The sequence below is a fragment of the Lonchura striata genome, chromosome 16 (genome assembly GCF_046129695.1).
Source record: "Lonchura striata isolate bLonStr1 chromosome 16, bLonStr1.mat, whole genome shotgun sequence".
In the NCBI taxonomy this organism is placed as follows: Eukaryota; Metazoa; Chordata; class Aves; order Passeriformes; family Estrildidae; genus Lonchura; species Lonchura striata.
The window spans coordinates 15,481,600-15,502,082 of NC_134618.1; the positions used below are offsets into that span (position 1 = coordinate 15,481,600).

Consider the following 20,483-nt stretch of genomic DNA (forward strand, 5'->3'; position numbering starts at 1 on the left):
AAAGGCAAGGGCAGGGACTGGTACTGAGCAGCTGGGAGGGCCGAGGTGCTGCTGACAGCATCAGTCCAGGTTGCCAGAGGGGGGTTTGGAAGGCACTGCCAGCTTGGCAACGCTCTCCCCACACCTTTCCCGTAATGATCAAGCCACACCGCTCTATTTAATTAATGTTTCTCATGGCACGGCCTTCAGCTACTAAAATAAGTAAATAAAATATAACAGAGGTTTCTTCTGGCTTTTTTTGTTTGATTTTTTTTTTTTTTTTTTTAATAAGGGGAAACTCCAAAGCTTGTAAAGTTGGAACCGTGTCCTGGCATTAAGTGACAGCAGGGGATCACTCCTTGCATCAGGCACAGACCCAAAGCACTTAAAAGCAAGGGCAGGAATGGGTAATGCAGGTCTGCCATCCCCTTACCCAGCCAAGAGAAACGCAGTGTCCGTGACACAGATCAGCACCCCTTCATATTTCATCTCAACGCAATGCCCTTATCTTTGACCCAAAATAAAAATTATTCCTTGCTCAGCGATCTCAAAATACAAAATTATCTACGCGTGCACTAATGCCATGTATCAATCAACTTCAAATGCAAATCCCCACAGCGTTTAGCCCTAATTTTACCATAAAAGGATGGGTCCACGCCAAGCACCTCGCTCAACATTATTCTAGGGAACGGCAGCTTCCATCAGCAAATCTTCTCCTGGTCATTGACAAATACTTGGATCCTCAGCTTTTCCTAATGGAAACAATCTGGCCAGTTCCTGAGAAAGGGTGAAGCACGGAAGGAGAGCAGCACATTCTCTTCTCTCCCCCTTTTCCAGCCTCTCTCTTTAAAAACCGCTTCAGATTTGGAAGCCGGTGCAGAGATGGGCGCTGGGGGAAGGAGAGCAGAGCCAGGTGGGAGCAGGCAGACAAACCCCTCTGCTCTCTCTGCAAGGGCAATGGGAGGACTAGAATTATCAGCCACACTGGGGAGAGCCTGCACCCCATCCCTGCTGCCAGCAACACTGCTCCGAGGGAAGCCAGGATGTGTGGTGCGTAATTAGGGATTTGCAAGGCTGGGCACACTCTGCAAGCCTTTTTCTTCCTTTCTACAGCAGTGAGGAAGCGTTGGTGGGAAAAGGCAGCGTGCAAGCGACAGGAAAACACCAGGGAACACTTGAAGGAATGTCAAAGTGCAGATCAAACCCAGCCTGTATTAAATGTCTTTCCAGGTTGCTGCAAGGCTGGTGGGGTGCGGGTGGAACAGGCAAACAGCAGAGCTACTGCAGGGCCACAGCAAATACCAGCAGGAGCTGTGGAAAGGCTGAAAGTTCCTGGGTGTTACAGTGAGCTCATGGGCACTCTATTTCCCCTTCCCCAGAACCCTGTGACTCTGATCAGATAACCCTGGATCCCTCCTTCCTGCCCCAACGGGGTTGGGGGAGAGCCAGGGAAGCCCACCCTGTCCAAAGTCTATACAGACCCCTGACATTTCCTGTTTGTGCTCTTTTGCCCCGCTCTCCACATGGAGATCACAGAATAAAGAGAGCTGAACCAATGTATTTTGGGGTAAGATCCTCTTTTGGAAATCTTTGCCATCTCCTGATATTCCTCCCCTCACAGCCTGCTTACCTCTGAGCTAGCCTAGAATATTTAGGGAGCTGTGCAAGGGGGGAAATGTCACCTGGGCATCTGCCACGCTCCAGCTGCAAGGAGCAGGAGAACCCTGTCAAGGGGGTTGTTCCTCTGGGGCTGTCCCACCACCCATATCAGACACGGTGTTTAATGAATTCCCTGAACCCACTCAGTCTGCGATCAGTCCCGGCAATGCTGGGAGCGTGGCACGCAACGGGTCCATCCAAATTTCCGCCCCACATCCTCGAGGAACAATGGCCCGTGTGTCCCTCGGAGGCTCCTCCTGCCACACGCGGCCGCAGCCGCTCTCCGAACACTCTCCCTCTTGTTCGGCCCGGCCGGGAAGCGGCGGAGCGGCAGGTATTTCCTGCCACCGGCTGCCATCCCCGCCTGGCCGGCCCCACGGGGGACGTGCTGCTCCATCCCTCATCCCCGGCATCCCCAAGGGACCTGCCACCCCTCGGGGACAAGCAGCCACCGCAGCGGTTGCTGTCCCTCGGCAGGCAGGTGGCCCCGCTCCAAAGGGACACCAGCAGCTCCACGCACACCCCCGCTGTGCACATCCTGCTGGAAAAAGATTTCCCTTCTGCTGTTCCAAGTCCCAGCTAAAATGAGGCTCAAAAACGTGCAAAACGCTGGTTTTGCCTCGTTTCCTTTGTGTGTTTCAGTGTGTTCTGCAAACAGGGCACTTCCTCAGAGCTCCGCTTTGGCTCTCACGTTCGGGAATAAGAGAGAGGCTTTTATTTTAATAGGAAAACAGGATTATAAATTAGCAGTCAAGCTGTGAGAGCACAGAGTCTTCCTCTTAAAATATCTGCACATGTCGCCTTGGCCAAAGCTGGGTGTCAGCAAAGGGGACACAAGCACGGGGGGGATCCTGGGTGCCACCCCTCTCCGTGCACAGCAGGTGCTGGTGGCCAGTGGCACATCCAAGAGGCTCATGAATAACCAGCTGCCACCACCCAGCAGCGAGGGCTTACACCGGATACCTGATGGAGAGGAAAATCCCAGGCAAACATCAGGCAGGGCTGCTGGCTGCAGCCAATTTTCCTCACTTAATATGTTTCCTGCACTCATCCCCCTCCCTGACCTCGGCTCCTCCTTGGAGCACGTTCAGCCCCAGACACACCGCTGAGCACAGCCAAGGCCAGCGGGATCGCTGCCATTTCGTCCCTCCCCTCTGCTCCCTGGTCAGGGCTCCTGTCACACTGCTGCAGACCCCAGCTTCGCCCTGAAGGTGCCCAGGCTGCCCAGAGCAGGGTAAGTGGGCAGTGATGAACACCTCGAGAGGTGATGGTGCCCTGTGCACCCATGGAATGCTCGGAGAGCAGGGGGTGGAAAGGCTACATCCATCCTTTGTGAAAGATGCATGTCCCAGACTCCGATCCAGATGAGGATCTGAATCCAGCTCTGAAGGCAAGTCCAGATGTGGATTCAAATTCAGCTCCAAATGCAAATCCAGATGTGGATCAGAATCCAGTTCCAAATCCTGATCTAAATCCAGACACAGACCCAAGTGCAGACCCACACGTGGTGCAGTCCTGATCCAAATGTGGATTCAAGCCCAGAGACAGCTCCAGCTCCGAACCTGGACCCAGGATCTGGTGTGTGTCTGCAGGGACCTCATCCTGCCCAGTGCCAGCACCCGTTAGATGCTGCCCAGTGGGACGCCCTGCACCCAGCATCGGTGTCACCCTCCAGCGCCCTGTACCAGCACCTGGCAGGTGCTACCCGTGGGCTGCCCCGCACCCAGCACCGGTGCCACTCTCTCACGAATGGCCCCCGGTGCCTGCACCCATCAGCGTGCCCGGTACCCAACACCACTTCCACCCTCCACTGCCTGGTCCCCGGTGCCCCGCTCGGGAGCTGCCATACGGTTCCTACTGCTGCCCGCTGCTCGGTGTGCCGTGCCCCGTCTCCCAGCGTGCCATGCCCAGCGCCTTTCCCCGTGCCCGGTGCCTGTTGTGCCGTGCCCGGATACCCTCCGTGCCACGCCCAGAGCCCGCCCCGCTGCTCCCTATTCCCCCGGTGCCCGCCGTGCCGTGCCCAGCGGCCGCCCCGCTGCCCGCGGCGTGCGCGGCTCCCGCCGCCGCCGCCCCGCCGCCGTTCCCGGTGCCACCGGCGGCGCTGCCGGCAGGTGTCGCCGCGGTCGCGGGCAGGCGGCGGGCGCGCGTGCACTTCCGACGGCGCTCGGTCATGCCCCCGCCGTCCCTCCCCTCGCTCCCGGCGCCGCGCGGGGCTCCCGCCCGCTGACACCGCCGAGGCGGCTCGCACGGCGCGGGAGAGCGGCGCGGCCGCCCGGGCATGGCCGCCGGGGCCGCCCCCGCCCAGCGCCGCCGCTGAGAGGCAGCGGGGCTCGGCCCGCCAGGTAAGGAGGGCTCCGGGACGCGGCTCCGGGCGAACCGGGCGGGCCGCCGAGCCCGGGGAGGGCCCGGGGAGGGCGGCGGGTGATAAGGGCCGGCGGGGGGAGCGAGGGGAGCGGAGGGGCCGGGCGAGCGGGGCGCTGCCGGAGGCGGGGGGGGCCCTGCCCGCCGCCCCGTTACCCGCTGGGGCTTCGCGTCGCAGCTGCGGCTGCAACCGCGGCTCCCGCCGGGCCCGCTGCTCTCCTGCTGCCGCTGGAGCGTCGGTGGCACCGCGAACCCGCCGCCACATCCCCTTCCCTTCCTTTTCCCTTCCCTTCCCTTCCCTTCCCTTCCCTTCCCTTCCCTTCCCTTCCCTTCCCTTCCCTTCCCTTCCCTTCCGCCCGCGCTCCCACCGCTCCGCACTCGTATTTCCAACCCTAGCCCGTTCCGGCCCCCCCCAGAACTCCCCCCAAACCCGCCTCGATCCCCCCAAAACGCGAGCTGGGTGACGTCACGGAGGGGCTCCCCGGCCCCCCCGGTCCCGCGGGTGCGGGTGGCCGCGGTGCAACCGGCCGGTGGTGCCGGGATGCCGAGCGGGGACACGGTGCATCTCGGAGAGATAGCCCTGAGCCCCTCCTGTGCCCTTTTGCTGCAGCTGTGAAATTCCATTTGAATTCCTCTGTGTGTGTGTGTGTGTGTGTGTGTGTGTGTGTGTGTTGTCCCCGTTCCCACTCTCCCTGGAAATGTGCAGCTGGAGCAGCACCTTGAGCGCGGCGGTGGGATCCCAGTGGAGGTGCTGGGCTGCCCCAGGGGTCGGCATCCCCAGGGCGCTCCGGCTGGTGGAAGCATCGTGGCTGGGCTGACGTTGCAGACCTGCCGGAGGTTCTCGCTGGTGTCAGAGTGGGGTGCTGCTGGGGTGCATGTTTGTTCCCCACTGCCTTTGATGGAGAGTGGTGCCATGCCTTAGATGTGAGCAGATTTTGGCTTGCTGAAAGCTCTTGTGGCCACTGGCTCTGCCCGCTTTCCCCTTGGCTGCCAGTGGTGCCCGTGTTGGCTGCCCTCAGGTGACCTCCCAAAGTGATGGTGTGGAGGAACTAGCCCAACAGTTGGGGTTTTGCATGGGAGAGTGCTCCTAGGGCCCTGTGCCAGCTGAGGGAGAGCATTGCTGGTGGTGCCAGCACCTTCCAAGAGCTCTCCCAGCTCAGCTCCAGCTGCCCCAGCTCCTGGGCATCGCCGGAGCCTCCTTGATGGTGCAGAAATGGTTCCCTGCTGTGTGCCAGGACTTTGTGGAGCGCTCCTGCCCCACAGCTGTGTTTCCCAGGGTGGCAGTATGTGTGCCCCAGGTGGGTGAGCAGCGCCGTGGTGGCTGTGGAGATGTGGGTGCTGTCACCTGTGTGCTGGTGACAGAGGGTGGGGGGACCCGCGGCGGGCGAGGCACGGGTTGGCTGTGCGTGGTGCCTGCTGTGCTGAGACTGCTTCTCCTGGTGACTGTCACTGCCTGATGAAAATGGACCTCGAGCTGCTGGGAGATGGAGTGGAGAAAGATGGGAAGAAGCCAAGTGAGATGGAGAACAGGACATGTTCCCCCCGAGTGCTCTTCCCTCCCTGTTCCCCCATAGGATTGAGGTGTGCCTCGAGGCGTGGCGAGAGTGATGATGGTGAGGGGTGCAGTGTGAGTCTGTGCACAGCACAGGGGTACCCACGCCCTGAGCAGCAGCAGCTCTGCAGCCCAGGCCAGGAGCTGTGTGAAGTTCAAGGCAGGAAGTGAGAAATTAAACAAAAAAAAAAAAATACCACGACTGGTAGAAACCACCAGGGAGATTTAGGGAAGCAGCAGTGCTGTGCTGTGGAGCCCAGAAGAAGTGTGTATCCTCATCTGATGAGGAGCTGCCCGTGCCAGGGACCGCAGACCCACCTCTCCTCTCCCGGCTCTGTCTCCGCTGCAAGCCCCAGGGAACAATTGCATACAGAGTGCTTCGTTTCAGAGCCGCCACAGTCATTTCAGAGACCTTTTAGGCAGGAAAAGTGCTCTGTAGCGTGTAATTTGAAGGCTCTGCTCTGAACCTTCACTGTCGCTCTGCTAAATGATCCTCTGCTCTTCCAAACCTTTGCTGCCTGGAAACCAGCAGCGGTGACCTGGTTCCTGGCCCCGCTGGGTCCCTGCTCTCCCTTCAGCTCCATGCTAAGGTGAGGGGAGTTGCAGGTTGCAAGGAGCAGCCTGGGGTGGTTCTCTGCCTTGCATGGGGCCTCTCAGATGTCAGAGTCCTGGGAGATTTCAGCCAGTCTTAATCATCTCTCGCCTCTGCCTGAGCTGCAGAGGTTGTCAGAGCACACTAAGGATTTTCCAGCCTGGAGGGTCGAGTCCTGTGAGGGCTCTGCAGGAAAATCTAGGCACTCCAACTGATTTTCCCCTGAAACGGGGGAGGTGCAGAATTTTCTTTGGCATCCCTCAGGCAGCCCACGATGGGGAAGGACCGTTTATTCTGCCATCAGAGGAAATGGCACAACTTTGGTTTAACTGATGGAGCTGTGCCACAGCTTCACTGGGGGCACCAGAGGTAAGCCTGGAGGTGCTGCACCATCAGTTAGCCAGGGAGTGTGATAGCACCTGGGTTTTTCCTTGTCTCTCCTTTCCTGCCCGTCCTTGTCAGCTGCCCTACAACTTTTGTTTGCTGCGGGCACACCTGCAGGAGCAGAGAGAGCTGTGGGTTTCCTCTCGCCGTGGGTGCTGCCTGCCCTGCCAAATGCAGGCAGGGCCCCGAGTTCCTGGCAGCCAGGGCATGCAGTCAGCCTGGCAGGGAGGTTCAGGAAAAGGGTACAGGATGGGGAGAAGGAGAAACATTTGGATATGAAAGGTTTGGCTGTCACCTCTTGGCCTGGTTTGGTCCTGGGCTGGGGTGGCACAGTGCAGATACCTGTGTGTTGTCTCTTGCCTCGCACGGCTTTGCTCTGCTTTGGATTTGCTCTGTTTTGGATTTGCTCCTGGTTCCTGCCGAGCCGGGAGAGTCCCAGTGATGGTGGATTTATGCACGTCACCAAATCAGACACACAGCCAAGGCAGGCAGCACAGGCTTGAGTCTGTCCTAGCAGGCTGCATCAGCCCTGCCAAGCGTGCACCTCGGTGTAACCTGCCCTTAAATCCTGGTGGTGCTGGGGACCCCGCCCTGTCCCCAGGCAATTGCTGCCACCCACTGATGACAAGACTTCCACTTGGCTTCCGCTGCTCGCATCCTATCCCCCCAGAAGGTCATGGCAGCAAGGCACAAGGCAGAGGAAAGGCAGTTTCCCTTTCCCTTCTTCACCTCTCAGAGGGATCCTGCACAGCTACAGCCCTTTTGGAGAGCAGGCAGGATGCATCCCAGCTGGGGTGGAGCAGGCAGGCCCGTGTATTGTCCTGCCACCATCCTGTCCCATTGCCTGCCTGAAAACACGCTCAGAATCCACCTGCTCGGAATTGTGTGGGTTTGGGATTTCCCTCAGGAGGACTGGTCCAGCTGCTTGAGGCCAGCAGCAGCGAGGCTTTCACCTGGTATGGAGGAGGAGGAGGAGGAGGAGGAGGAGGTGGGAGGCAGGTGCAGGTGCTGGGGTTCCAGCATCGCATCCAAGCACAAGGAGCTCTCTCAGCAGCACCCAGCTGGCAAAAACTACACGTCCCAGCAAGCAGAGGGCCACCAGCATCCCTGCAAGATGGAGAGTGGCTTCCTGGGGCTGGCAGTCACCCCCCATTCCCCTGTGGGAGGTTGGGATCGCTGCGGGAATGCCGCTTCACCGCGGGAAGGTGGCAGCTTGGTTTTTGCTTTGGTTGCACGGCCTAGTTTCGAGAGCTGGAATATGCTCAAAGCTGGGCTTTCTGAGTTGCTTTTTTTGGTTTTGTTTTGTTTTAAATGACAGCATTTCCCCTTTAAATTTACATCTCTAGCTGGGGAACACAGAGCCTGGTGAGAGAGGGAGTGTGAGACTTTTATAAAAAGAACGAGTCGGGTTTTATTATCCCTTTGAGACGAGCAGGGAAAATCTATACTGAAGGCATGAAATAGCAATAAAAATGGACTTTTTGCCAAAGCAAAATTAATTGAGTGAATCTCAGTCCTCAAGCCTGAGCTCTGAGAGGCTTATGAGTTGGATATGAACCACGCTGCCCCCTTCCAGCCTCTCATCCCCCAAGGAGGAGAGGCAAATCCTCCCTCTGGTCCTCAGTGTGTGATGTGATCAGCGCCTGGGAGCAAAGGGCTCCTGCTTGGGATACAGTGAGGGTGAGGATGCCTCCAGCCCTGACTGTCCCTGGAGCAAGGACCTTCTCCATGTCCTTTGGCTTGGGGATGCTGGCGGTCATTCAGAGGTCATCGCTCCAGCGTTCCCATCACTCAGTCACGGCATCCCATCTGGACTGTGGATTTGGGGGAGTTCAACAAGAAAGAAGAGGAAGACTGGACACATCCTCCTTGAACCCACTGTAGAAGCCTGGAGAGGAGCCTCCTGTCTTACCCAGGCCTGGGCTTGCTGTTATAGACCATTTTCTTCCCTCATCTCTGCATCCTGCTCTTGCTGCACTCTGGGGTCTGGCTCTCCAAGGTGCTTTCTGGGCAAATCCTTCACAGAAAAGGAAACTCCCCTCCTGGGTTTTGTTCTCAACGTCACAAGCAGTGGCACCGGCTCTGCTTTCCCCATTTTTTGGGGAGGGTGGCAGGAGGAGCTGCTGGACAGACCAGCAGGGGAAAGGCGGATTCTTTTCAGCAGATGGTGCAAAGAGGATGAAGCTGTGTAAACCTCCTGAGTCCACTGGAGAGACAGAGATTAAATAGTGAGAGGGCTGAGAGGCAGCTCCAGGCAGGAGAAGGAAGGAGAAAAAAGGAGAATGGGGGTGGAAATGGGATTGGAGAGTGGAGCTGGGGAGAGGAATGTTGGTTTGAACCAGCATCCCTCTCCCACTTGATGTCTCCCCTCCAATTCGGAGGGCCTAGATTCAGTGCCATAAAAATATAGCCCTTTTCAATCCCTTATCTTGCAGGAGCAGAAACAATTGGCCTGCAAAGAAGGAGAAAACAATCTGTTTGACTGACAAACAAAACCACATTTCTGCACAAAAGGAGGAGGAGGAAGAGGCAGCTGTCTGGCTGCTGCTTCGGCTTTTTTCCTTTCCCCTCCCTCTCCTGTCCCCTCGCTGACGGTGTCAGAGCAGAGCCTCTACCCTTGCCAGCAAAACACCCGCTGTTCTGACTGGCTGGGTTCAATGTCAGGCTCCTGCAGCAAATGTCATTGTCCTCCCTGCTGTCCCCAGCCACAGTGGAGATGCACCAGCCCTGCTGTGATGCCCTCCTGGGGATGGTGCAGGCAGAGGTGGCACCTCGAGGTCACCAGCAGCAGTTGGAGAGGAGCTTGCTGGGTGCCAGAGACAGAAAGTGATGCTCAGGAGAGGGACCAGGGCCAGCAGCTCATGGCAGCTGAGCTGGGGACAGAGGGGAGATCTCTTGTCAGGGGACCTTGGGAAGTTCAGCCAGGTTGTGGGTGATGCTGATATTGCAGCATCCATGGAGTATCTGAGTGCTGCAATTGGAGGTGCTGCTGCTCTCCAGAGCCAGCCCTGTGCCTCAGTTTCTCTGTCTGCAAGGTTAGCAAGGTAACTCGCAGATGCTGCAGGAGGACTGGGGCATAGATGTGCCCTGTGCACCTAAAGTCATTATCCCAGGAAATTGTTATCCCTAAAAATTCATTACAGCAACCACTGTACCAGCCAAATGGGTGCTGGGGGGAATCCATCAGACAGGCAGGAGCAGAGCCCATGGGAATCTCCGTTCTCCATCTCTCCGGAACAAACTCCTCACTTGGAGGATTTTTTGAAAAAGAAACTGATTTTCCCCATGTGATTCCCTTACCAGGAGCAGCAGCAGTTTCCTGCCTGGAACAGTTTTCCAAGGGGACTCTGCTCTGTGGGGACATGTGAAGCAAACACCCACGCTCTGAAAACAGCCAAATGCAATAAATACCCAGTGCCTGAACCTGGAAAAACAGAGGCTGGAACAGGGCAATCTCTGCAGGGGCTGGTAGTGCTGCCACAGAGGGAATCAACAGTAAATAAAGGGGCACAAGAAGCAAACACTGAAGCCCCCAGGACACTCTCTTGATGCAGTTGCTGGTGACCTACTAGAATCCACTGGAAAGACAATCCTTCACTGGTGGGTGGTTCACTTTTTCCTTTTTCTATTTTTTGAGGAGCTGTTTCACTCTGCAGACAAGTAGCAAAATAACATGTAAGAAATCAGAGATTCCAGGTGAGTTAATAACAAATAATGAGTCTCTCAGTTCCTGAGTGGTTCTCTGGTTGCCGCAGTCCAGGCATATAACAACCAGGCTTTCCTGAGCATCCTCAGCCAGGCTTGTTGAAATACTGCTACAGATTGATAGAAACATCCTGAATTCAAGGGATTTTAAGAGATCCAGCCTCTACATTCTTAAATTGCCAGAACAGAAGCTTTGGGGAATATTTGACCTGAAACATTGGAAGAATTTGATTTATTTTTTAATTCCTGCACCTAAAGTGCAGAATTTTCTGCATTTTTCTTTCATCTTTCATTTCAAAGGAAGAGAGGAAGTATCCCTGCACATGTCAAAATGCAGGAAAGAGAAGGTATGAAAGATGACTGGACTACTTTTTACAACTTTGGCTCTTGACTTTCCTCCTCAGGAGGGGAAGATGCTCTGTCAGCCTGTCTTGTGATCAGGCTGTATCCTTTTGTTACCCTGATAAATGTCAGCTGACCAGGCTGGGATGTGAAAAAGCTCCATCTCTACCAGAGCTTTGCTGCTGTTCCTCACTCAGCACTGGGGCAGGGAAGGGCCCAGCATCTCCCCACCTTAGTGGTGCTTGCAGATTTTGCCTGATGCCACAAGGTTCCCATCTCCTGCATGCTCTGCTGTGGTTCCCCAAGGTCCTCCAAACCCCTTTGCCTGCTCCTGCCCTCCAGATTCTCCCTGCCTTCTCCCTTCAGACCCTTCCTCCCAGCTGGACTCTACAGGCAGTGGTGAGATTTTGGCCTCCATGCTCATTGCAAAGCTTGTGCTTTGATAAAGGAAATCTAACAAAGAGGCAGATTTTGGCTCCTGGGCAAGAGAGACCGTTCAGTTTTCAGCAGATTCCTGCTTCTCACGTCTGGCCGTGGGAGCAGCTCTCAGTGTGAGGCCAGAGTTTGGCTGAGCCCAGCACTTGAAGAGAGGTGGCAGAAGCAGAGTGGGTTCTGCTGGAGCCCCATCTCTCAGCTTCACACCCTGGGGACACCCAGGGATACTCACAGTCCTTGGCTGATGGGATGATATTTCCCATGGCAGAGCCAGCATTTGGTGATGCAGCATCCACCTGTGTTTGATCCAGACCTACCTGGAGCCTCTCCTTTCCCAGGGCATCTCCCACCCCTTCCACCAGCCACAATCACACAGAAGCTCGTCCTTGGTGTTCCTCTGTGCTCATGCCTCTTGGGATTTGGCCAGCATGTGTCAGGGCTCCTCTTCCTCTGCAGCTGCTCTCCGCTCGGCTGCGTCACCCGGAGCATCCCTTCCTCCTGCCCGGGGCTGCTTGGAACATCCTGTTTCCCGAGTTATTTCACCCTGATTTTACCAGGTCACAGGCATGTTGGCTGTGGTGGCACAGCCTCTTTGATTAGGTGTATCTCCAAGCATGACTTCCATCTGTCCATCAGACTCTATTGCTAATTCCTGCAGCATTTACAGCCAGGCAGGGGCCTTGATCATTTGGAATGGTCACTGGTGGTGGCAGGACTGTGCTAAATGATCTCTTCCACACATTTCACCTCTTCTCTGTTCGCAAACTGTTGGTGATTCTTTTTGTAGTTGCATTAAGTATTCCAAGTGACTGCGATTTTCCCCATCGTATTCAAAATTGTTCTCCAGATAATTTCTGCAAATAATTCGCGGTCTTTGCTCTTTTGTGAATACTTGGTCTCAAGAATGAGAGTCGTTTTAATTGGGATCTCACATCACATGATGGGTTTTGGCTTCCCGATTGGGCAGGCTTAATTTTTAGACTTGAGGTTTGGGGAGGGAAACTGTTGCAATTAAGAATTTGAAATCCACTTTCTTCCAATATCTTTCGTTGATGCTTAAAATTAACAGAAATTAACAATCTGTCTCACTTTTTTTTTTTTTTCTTCTCCTTCCTAGCTAAAAATCCCTGCCGGTAACTTGTTGGCAAGAAACACTTGGAGAATATAAACAAAAAGGTGGCACCAAAACAGCTAAATTTAACATATCTAAAAACTGGAGTGATGATTCACAGTGGTTTGTTGTATATTATTCACCTCGCTCTGGTAAAAATAATGATCAAAATAATTTAGAAACTTAAAAAGTCACATAGCAAGGGGACATTTATAGCACTTGGTTTCATAAAATCTTCCATCAGCTGCTCTCTGTGTGCATGAGAAACATCCTGTGGGCTGGCTGGTGTGTTGTACCCTGGCCCTCAGTGCTCCAGCCCCGTGCTGAGGCTGCTCCCAGCTCAGTGGAGGTGGAGAAAAGGAAGGTTCAACCATCCTGAGACCCCACACTGCCTCGATCCGCACCCTCAGCAGGCAAGGCTCCAGTTGCCTCACACAGAGCTGGACTCCAGGCAGAGGGTGACTGTAAGTGACTTGCCCAAGGTCACACTCCAGCTCCGTGGTTCAGCTGGAAATAGCTCCAAGGTCTCCTGATCCCCCCGGCAGCCCCCTCGCTGCCGGGCGAGACGGAAAGGTGCAGAGTTCACGTGTCTCCTCTAACCGACAGCCTGGCTCCTGCCACCTCACCTAAAACCTCCAACCTCCTTGGCTCTGTTTTCTGCCCTCCCTGCCATGGGGCTGAGTCAATACAGCCCCCCCTGAACAGCCTGGGCTCCCGTGGCATATTTATGCCTCTGGAGTGGAGCGTTGTGCCGGCGTTCCCGTTTGTGCAGCACCCGCACAGCCCGGCTGCTGGCTTCCACCAGCTGCTGCTGCCGATTTCCCTTAAAAATAAAACCCCTCTAAAGGTACAGCAGGGACACCTTAAATGCAGAGCCGTGGCGTGCAGTTAATCATATCCTCTTAACGGGTTTATTCGCTCATTAAATATTTAAGACTCGTTTCTCTTTATCAATAGTGTGGAGGCGTGCAGGCCCCGGTGCAAAGATTTATGCACACAATAGGATCGGTGCATTTAGATTTGTTTGAAGGGATCTGAGAGCCATTTAAAACCCGACCGAGGGGGACGGTTTCTGCTGCTGCTGCTGCTGTTTTCCTCCAGCGAGGTTTCTGCCTTTTCTGCCTTCTGACTGTGGTTGGAATGTGGCAGGAGGTGAGGTTGGGGGGCACAGATTGATGGCTGCTTCTGGTTCCCTCATAGTTCTTTTTGAAATGGCTGTGCCCCCTTTTTGAGGGATGCTGAGGCCTTGGAGGGGACATGTTTGGCTTGACTGTCTCATAAGGATGAGGATGGTTCGTGGAAAATGCAGTGTGTGGAGGCAGGACCCAGTGTTGGGAGCATGTCTGTGGAAGTGGTGTTTTGATCCCTGCTTCCCAGTGCTGTCTGTGGGAAGAGCTTTGCCATTGTGGCTCAGATGTGAATTCCAGCTCGGCTGGTGCCATTCGGGAGCCGTCATGCAGGTGCAACATCTGTTGTTCTTCTGTTACTACCTGGGCTCTGCTCTTCACACAGGTGTAAGAGCAGTGGTGGCCATTTTGGTTCATGGGACAGGGAGGGACAAAACCCATGCCATCATCCTGCCTCATCCTCCCCATCATCTGCCCCTCTGCCCACCACAGCTCGCCAGCCCAGACCTTCATACAGAGCATCTTCATCCAGTATCCAGCATTTCCCACCTTCCTCATGCCTGGTCCCTACATGGGGCTTTGTGGCTTCCAGCTGCTGCCAGATGTGTCACTGATCCTGGGTGAGGGCAGCAGCTCCTCCCAGTGTTGTGTGTACACCTGTTCCCTGAGCTCCCAGGGCTCTGGGCTGGGATGTGGGTGTGGGACATGGACAGAGGCCTGAGTGTCGGGTGCAGTTGCACAATGTGACCTGTTCTGTCCTTTCGTGGAGAGCATTGCTAGAGCTTGCAGGGACAGCAGGTCCCGGCATGCAGGACTCAATCTCCATCTCAGCAGCCTCTGCTTAGATCAGGAGGCAACATCTCATGCCAAGACCTGTCCTCCCCAGGCTGCAGCTCGGAGTCAGAGATGGCAGCAGCTGATGCCCATTTTTTTTCACCCCCTGTGGCATCCTGGCAGGTTCTTCCCACAGCTTTGCATGCAGCCAGACATGCCTGTTCCAAAACCTCCCCTCCAGGAGGTGCTGGGGGTGGATAGGAAGGGTGAGTAGCTGCAGTGGCAATGGGCAGAGCTGGCAGCTGCCTCCTGAGGGTGTGAGAAATACCCCGGCTGGATTATTGACAGACAGCCCAGAGCATGGGAAGTGCGTGCGTGCGTCAGATATTTACCCAAACCTCTCCTGCTTTGCAACGTGCCCACAAAAAAAAAGGATCTGACAGCAATAAAACTGTCGGGCGGCTGCTGCTGCTTTTTTTTTAAAGTTCTATGATAGCTTCTCCCCCCGCCTTTTTTTAATAGCTAATGCATCTGTCACTACTTTCCTAATGAGCTTTCCGAAAAGGGCCTTGGGGACCTCTACCTATCCATGTGGGCTTGGATCAGAGCGTACTCAGGGGAGGCAGAGAGAATTCAGCTCCCTGTTTCACCCTCATCCCCTCCCCAAACTCCTCTCTGAGGGCAGGTTGTCCAGAGGGAGGGGAAGGCAGCAATATCTCAGCACTCGGCGAGCTGGCGTGCACCCCCTGCAATCACAGCCAATAATGACAAAAAGACGGGGCTGCTGCCAGAGATAGAGAGCTGAGCTCCAAGCGTTACAGCAATGTCACAGCCTTGGGACTGCTGCTGGCTGCTACTGGAAAGAAATTTCCTCACAACAGGCAGAGTTATAGGAAGGAGCCATTGATTGCATTAAAAAACACCCTCCCCACCTCTTTTTTTTTTTTTGGCATGGATTTTCAAGGCTTTTTTTTTTTTTTTTTTTTCCCTTTTCCTCTCCCCACCCTTTCTCTCTCCATTTGCCATTGAAGTTGCGTTCAATAAAACCCATCGCCCGAGAGCGTCTGTTCGCATGTTCTCAGCAGTACAATGGGCAGAGGACTGCAGTGTGCAGAGCCCCAGCCAGCCTCTGCAGACAATGAGGGGCTGGCAGCGGGGCAGCGGGGGCTTCTAGTTTATTTTATTTCATTTTTCCCCCACCTGCCAGCCCCCAGTACTAATTGTAATCACAAAAGGCAAATGGGAAGGGACTGGGGGAGCAAGGCTGTGGTTCACTGGGGTCATGGTCTCCATCAGTCATTCTCCCAGCCTGTTGCTGGGTAAAAGCTCGGCTCCTTGGTTTATCAAAATGACTGTGCAGTAAAAGCCTCTTTGCCCAAACCTCCCCTCCCGCCTCGAAAAAAAGCTGTTTACTGACTCAAAAAGCCTGAATTTCCCATTGCCATCCATGGGAGTCTTCCCATTGACTTCTGTAGGCACAGAAGGGAAAACAGAGGGTTTGGTGACTCAGGCACAAACCTGGGATCTCTTCCTCTTGCTGACGCTGTTGGCAAATCTTTTAGGATTTAGCCAGATTCATCCAGGGACCAAACACCACCATGCCTGCACCACTGATTGGGCACAAGAGGATGCACCACTTGGCAGGAGTGAATTCCTAATTGTGCCGTGCCCGAATTCCCCTCAGCTGTGAGATGTAACGGTGCTCACCCTGTGTTGCACAATGGTGGAGAAGCTAATAGCTATTAATGCCAGAGAGATGCTTCCAGATCTCTAGATAAAAGGTGCTCAAGGAGGGAAAATTATTATCATCATGGGCCAAAGAGCTACGGGGGATTTGAAATCTGTTTGTGTTTGTAGGATGTAACCACTAAGGAGGGAGAGACTGGGACAATGGAGCATGCACAGCACTAATGGAATGAGCGTAGGAAAGAGGATATCTCTGGAGACCCTTAGAAACCATTTCCCAGTGGTAAGATCTACTTGGGTTGTTTGTTCTTCTTCCCAGATGAGAGCTGCAGTCGTGGACGCTTTTATCACTTACGAGCTGGACTAGATGGAGGCCAGAGAGCGCATTGTAGGGATGAGCCTGTGTGGCTCTCCAGTGGGTAGGTACTGATTTATCTGGTCTCAGCTTCCACTTCTGGCTTTCAGAGCTGTGCTTTATAATAGGGGACCCTCGAATGGGTATTTCAGGCCTGTTTTTTAAGCTTACAGGATACAGGTTTGGCCTCTGGCAGAGATGCAAGGGCATGATGTGGGCATCTTGAGGCTGCAGCAGGAGGGTTATTCATGCCTTAGGATACAGTTTGGGCTGAGGTGTGGGTTTGGAGAGGCTCCATGGTAGCATGTGGTGGTTCCTTGAAGACATTTCACTTGGAGATTCACTTTTCCCAGCTGATTCACGTCCTTGTGCGAGCCCATTTCTCGCCATGGTGACAGTGAAGCTGGCTGAGGCTCTGTGTGATAACACGCCTGGTCTGGGCTAGAGGCTCCTAACAGGCTGTGAGCCCAGAGGGGCCAGGGACTGTACAAACACTGGTTGTTCCCTTGAGATTAAACCCCAGCTAGAAAAGCCATTTGCAGTCTGTGGTCTGGCAGTGCTGAGTACACTGCTGTGCAAAGCGCTGGGCAAGCAGGTGAGGCAGAGGCAGCATCCATCCCAGCTCCCCTGGAGCGTGCATCCTGCTTGCCCACAGATCCTCACTTCCATCCTGCTCCAAAATCACCATGTCACCTTCACTTTGCTCCCTGAGACAGCCCCATTTTGTGCTCGGGGGAGATGCAGTCTTTCTCACTGGAGACCTGCAGCACACCATGCTCTTTTTTTCCTCTCCTGTTTTTTTTTTTTTTTTCTTCTCTCCTGGACACTTTACTTAGCTTCTTTCTTCCCTCTCATTTTCTCTACCATCAAATGAAAGCCATTCAGACCAAAACGGTTCAGTCTGCTCTTTGTGTCTGGAAAACAGAACACCAAAGACAGCTGGACCTACCCGAGATGGCCACGGCCGTGGCAACAGTGGCTCTTTGTTAGCGCTGTTGTCTCTGCCCCTATCTCCAGTGTCTGGGGCCCTGTCTCTTTAAAGCTTTAGTGTGCTGTGTCAAAGCCAACAGAGAGTTCAGCTTATTAATGGATTCGCTAGGTTAATATCCCAACAGTTTGGTGTGGTGGTGTTTTTTGTTTTTTTTTTTTTCTTTTCTCCTTTCCACCAGCATAATTTAGAAAGAGGGGGAGGGGGAGAGAAAGATAACCCAGACCCATTTCTGGGGAGGAGGGCACGGCATGGCTCATTGCTTTGGAGAAATGGAGCTGGAATGGTTGGTCGGGGCCACGAGAAGGTGGTGGCCCAGCCCTTTGCCTTCCTGTCTGTATGTACATCTCTCTCTATCTCCTTCTCCTGCGGGGTTCCCTGCATCAAAGCTTCTTCCAGTTCTTATGCTAATGAGGTGCATTAATGCTTAATGACTGTGAACAGGCTTGTTTAATTGCACCTATCTGAGCAGGAGGCACGTTGCTGTATAAGAGGGAACGACCATGTAAGCAGCTGCATGCCCTCCTGGACAGTCTTAATTACATGTAAAACTGATGTGATCTAAACCACCAGGCTGGTGATTAGTTTAGTGAGGCAGGTGGTACTTTGCAATTCAGTGCCTCAGAAACTCTAGAGCAAGTGAGATCAGATTCTTTCGTAGGCTATGGAGGATAAGGCAAGCCCTGATCATCCTTGAATTTGATGTTGGGTGGGGACAAGCACGGCATAGTAGATTAATTTAATTAATTTATTGCAGTTAGTTTGCAAAGACATTATCCGCCAGCGTCTGTGCAGAATACTGAGCAGTCCCATTAATGCAATGCTATTTTGCCTGTAAATCCTCTCCCCCCGCCCCTTACAGGAGGAATGAGCTGCGATGGTCTCAGCTTTCTGCAGCGTTATCTTGCGCTGGTTGAATGCAACTGATTGTCTGAACTACAAAGGGGCCCGGCTAATGCAAAGCCATCCCTATTGGCACCAGACCTAGATTAATGACTCTGCATGCATTGACTTGGCTCCAAACTGGATTTCCCTAAAGCAGCTCGCTGCTGTCTGCACTCCCATATCCCCTAGCTGGGTTGGGATTGTTGGGCTGGCTAGAGCCACAGAGCTGGGAGCTTGGGAGCTCCAAGTGGGAAGGCTGTGGCTAAGGGGTGCACAGGTATGAAGGTACCTGTTATCACCAGCCATCTGCTGCTCATCACCCAGCCTCACTGCTTGGGGTTACTTGTTTTAGCTTTTATTCACCAGAGGGGGGATTAAAAAAAAAAATAAATAAAAACTCTTTATTAGAAATCGCTTTGGAAAGGGAGTAGACGGAATCCAGCAGGATTTTGGGGTCGGTTGTTCTCCCAGGATAGGTGACTTCCAGCACACCTCTGCCCAAGTGGATGCTCACATCCTCCCCTATCCCCACACTGGACTCTTCACTGTTTCACTGTCACCTCACTGGATCCTTCCCCATCCCCACACTGGACAACTTTCTGTCCCCGCATTGGACCCTTCGCCATTCGCACACCAGACCCTTCCCCATTTCCACACTGAACCACTCTCTGTCCCCTCTCTGGACCATTCCCTGTCCCCTCACTGGGCCATTCCCTGTCCCCTCACTGGACCCTTCCCCATCCCCACAATGGACTTTTCCCCATTCTCACACCTGACCCTTTCCTGTCCCCAAACTGGGCTCTCGCCAGACCCTTCCCCTTCCCTACACCAGATCCCTCCCTGTCCCCACCCCAGATCCCTCCCTGTCCCCACACTGCACTCTTCCCTTGGCTCATCTCCCTCAGGCGTTTCCTCCCTCCGTAGCCGTGCCATGAACTCGGATCTCTCCTCTCCCTGCCCGCCCGGGCCCCAGCCGAGGCTCTTCCTGACGTTACTCCCACAACAACCACTTCCTTCCCATCCTGGCACCCCAGCTCCACAACCATCCCTGCCCAGCCCCGGCCTCGCTCTCTCCCTGATCCCCCTGTCCTGCTCCTCTCCTTCCAGCCATGCTGTTTATTTTGTGAAGGACTTGGAGACTTTCTCCTGAGTGAAGCCAATGGCCAGGTGGGGGGTCACTCTGCATCCCACTTCCACCACAGAAGGTTCCTCTTGGTGTCCACAACACCTGCAGGGTTTTGGGGTTAGAAACCCAGCATGTGGGACATGTTTTTAGCCAGCACACCAGCACCAGCTCCCCGAAATGAAGCATCCCCCCGAGCCCGCCATGTTTCAGGCTCAGCAGGGAGGGAAGGCCTGGCCATGGCCGCCGCCCGCGTGCGGTGGGGAGGCAGCAGGGCAGGAGCTGGGGAAGAGGCAGGTGAGGTGTGTGGTGAGGAATGTGAGTGCTGTGGTGTCTTCCTCAGCGTCTTCCTCCCAGTGGGCACGTTTTGTGGTGGCAGAAGGCTTGGCCATGGCGGGGGCAGCAGGCTCGGCCATGTTGGGGCAGCACCTGAGGAGAGTTGGTGGCAGAGGGAGGATGGAGATGGAAGCAGCTTTGAGGGGGAGAGCAGGGACCTGCTGGATTTTGGTGGGAGCTCTCCCTCATGTGAGCTGAGGAGCCGCAGCTGGCTCCCCACAGGAAGAACAAGTGGCTCCACCACCATCTGCCCTCCCCTCGCCCACTCCATGCTGGCTGTTCCCCCGTTGTCCCACCAGGACATTTTGCTGCCCCAACACTTGGCCTTGCAATGGCCTCGAGGCAGATTTTGGGTGGAAAAGCAGACTTTTCTTCTCAGAAAAACCACCTGGAGCACAGCACCATAGTGGTGGCACCAAGGCAGCCCCTGAGCATCGTGGTCTTGCTGCTGCCAGGGACTACCCAAGACCTCGCTGCGGTGGCAGTGGCATGGCCACCCACAGTGCCACCCTCTGAGTGGGACAAGCACCCTGAGACACGCCATCACTGTGAAATCGGGAGTGTTTTGGTCTCCTGAGAGATGCTGCTGAAACCAGTGCCACGTCAGGGTGCATCCCCTGCAGGGGGGTTCAGCCTTGCCTCGTCTGTGGGCGAAACACCCTCGCACTGAACCCCCAGCCTGAGCAAAACCTTTTTTTAGCACTCCCCTATTTGCCAAGCGTACTTCCTTTCTTTTGATTCTTACCACCTACATACAGTCTGACTGCAACAGAAAAAAAAAAAAAAAAAAAGGTGGGGGGGGAAGAATTGCAACATTCAGTCGAAGGCTTTTCTGTCTAATGACGTTAAATTTATTAACCAAAACTCCAGCTGCACCAGGCTGGGATCTAATAATATTCAGGCTATGGAGACATCAAGTAGAAAGAAGCTTAAAGCCCTTTTTATTTCACAGTAAAACTGTCAGTAAATAACTGGATTGTCTTGAGACTGAGAAAATGGGGATTTATCTTCCTGAACATGAAAAGTGTGCTTATTTTTTTTTATCAGCTTCAAAAAGCCCCAGCAACCTTGATTTTCCTTCCACACCGT

General features: G+C 54.3%; 1 protein-coding gene and 1 long non-coding RNA gene across 3 annotated transcripts in view; one reads left to right on the forward strand and one right to left on the reverse strand.

Annotated features, from left to right (window-relative positions):
* Window positions 1-2,330: 2,330 nt before the first annotated feature.
* On the reverse strand, window positions 2,331-3,602 carry LOC116184157 (uncharacterized). The gene is made up of 2 exons (XR_004148904.2): window positions 3,497-3,602; window positions 2,331-2,601 (listed from the first exon to the last, which is right to left on the reverse strand). It is a non-coding gene; the product is annotated as an uncharacterized LOC116184157 (long non-coding RNA).
* Window positions 3,603-3,897: 295 nt separating this feature from the next.
* Window positions 3,898-20,483, forward strand: part of RAI1 (retinoic acid induced 1) — a 72,402-nt gene continuing 55,816 nt past the window's right edge. For both annotated transcript variants that reach the window (XM_077786897.1, XM_077786896.1), the window contains exon 1: window positions 3,898-3,980. The gene's annotated coding sequence lies outside the window, so the exon portion shown is untranslated. The remainder of the gene's footprint in view (window positions 3,981-20,483) is intronic.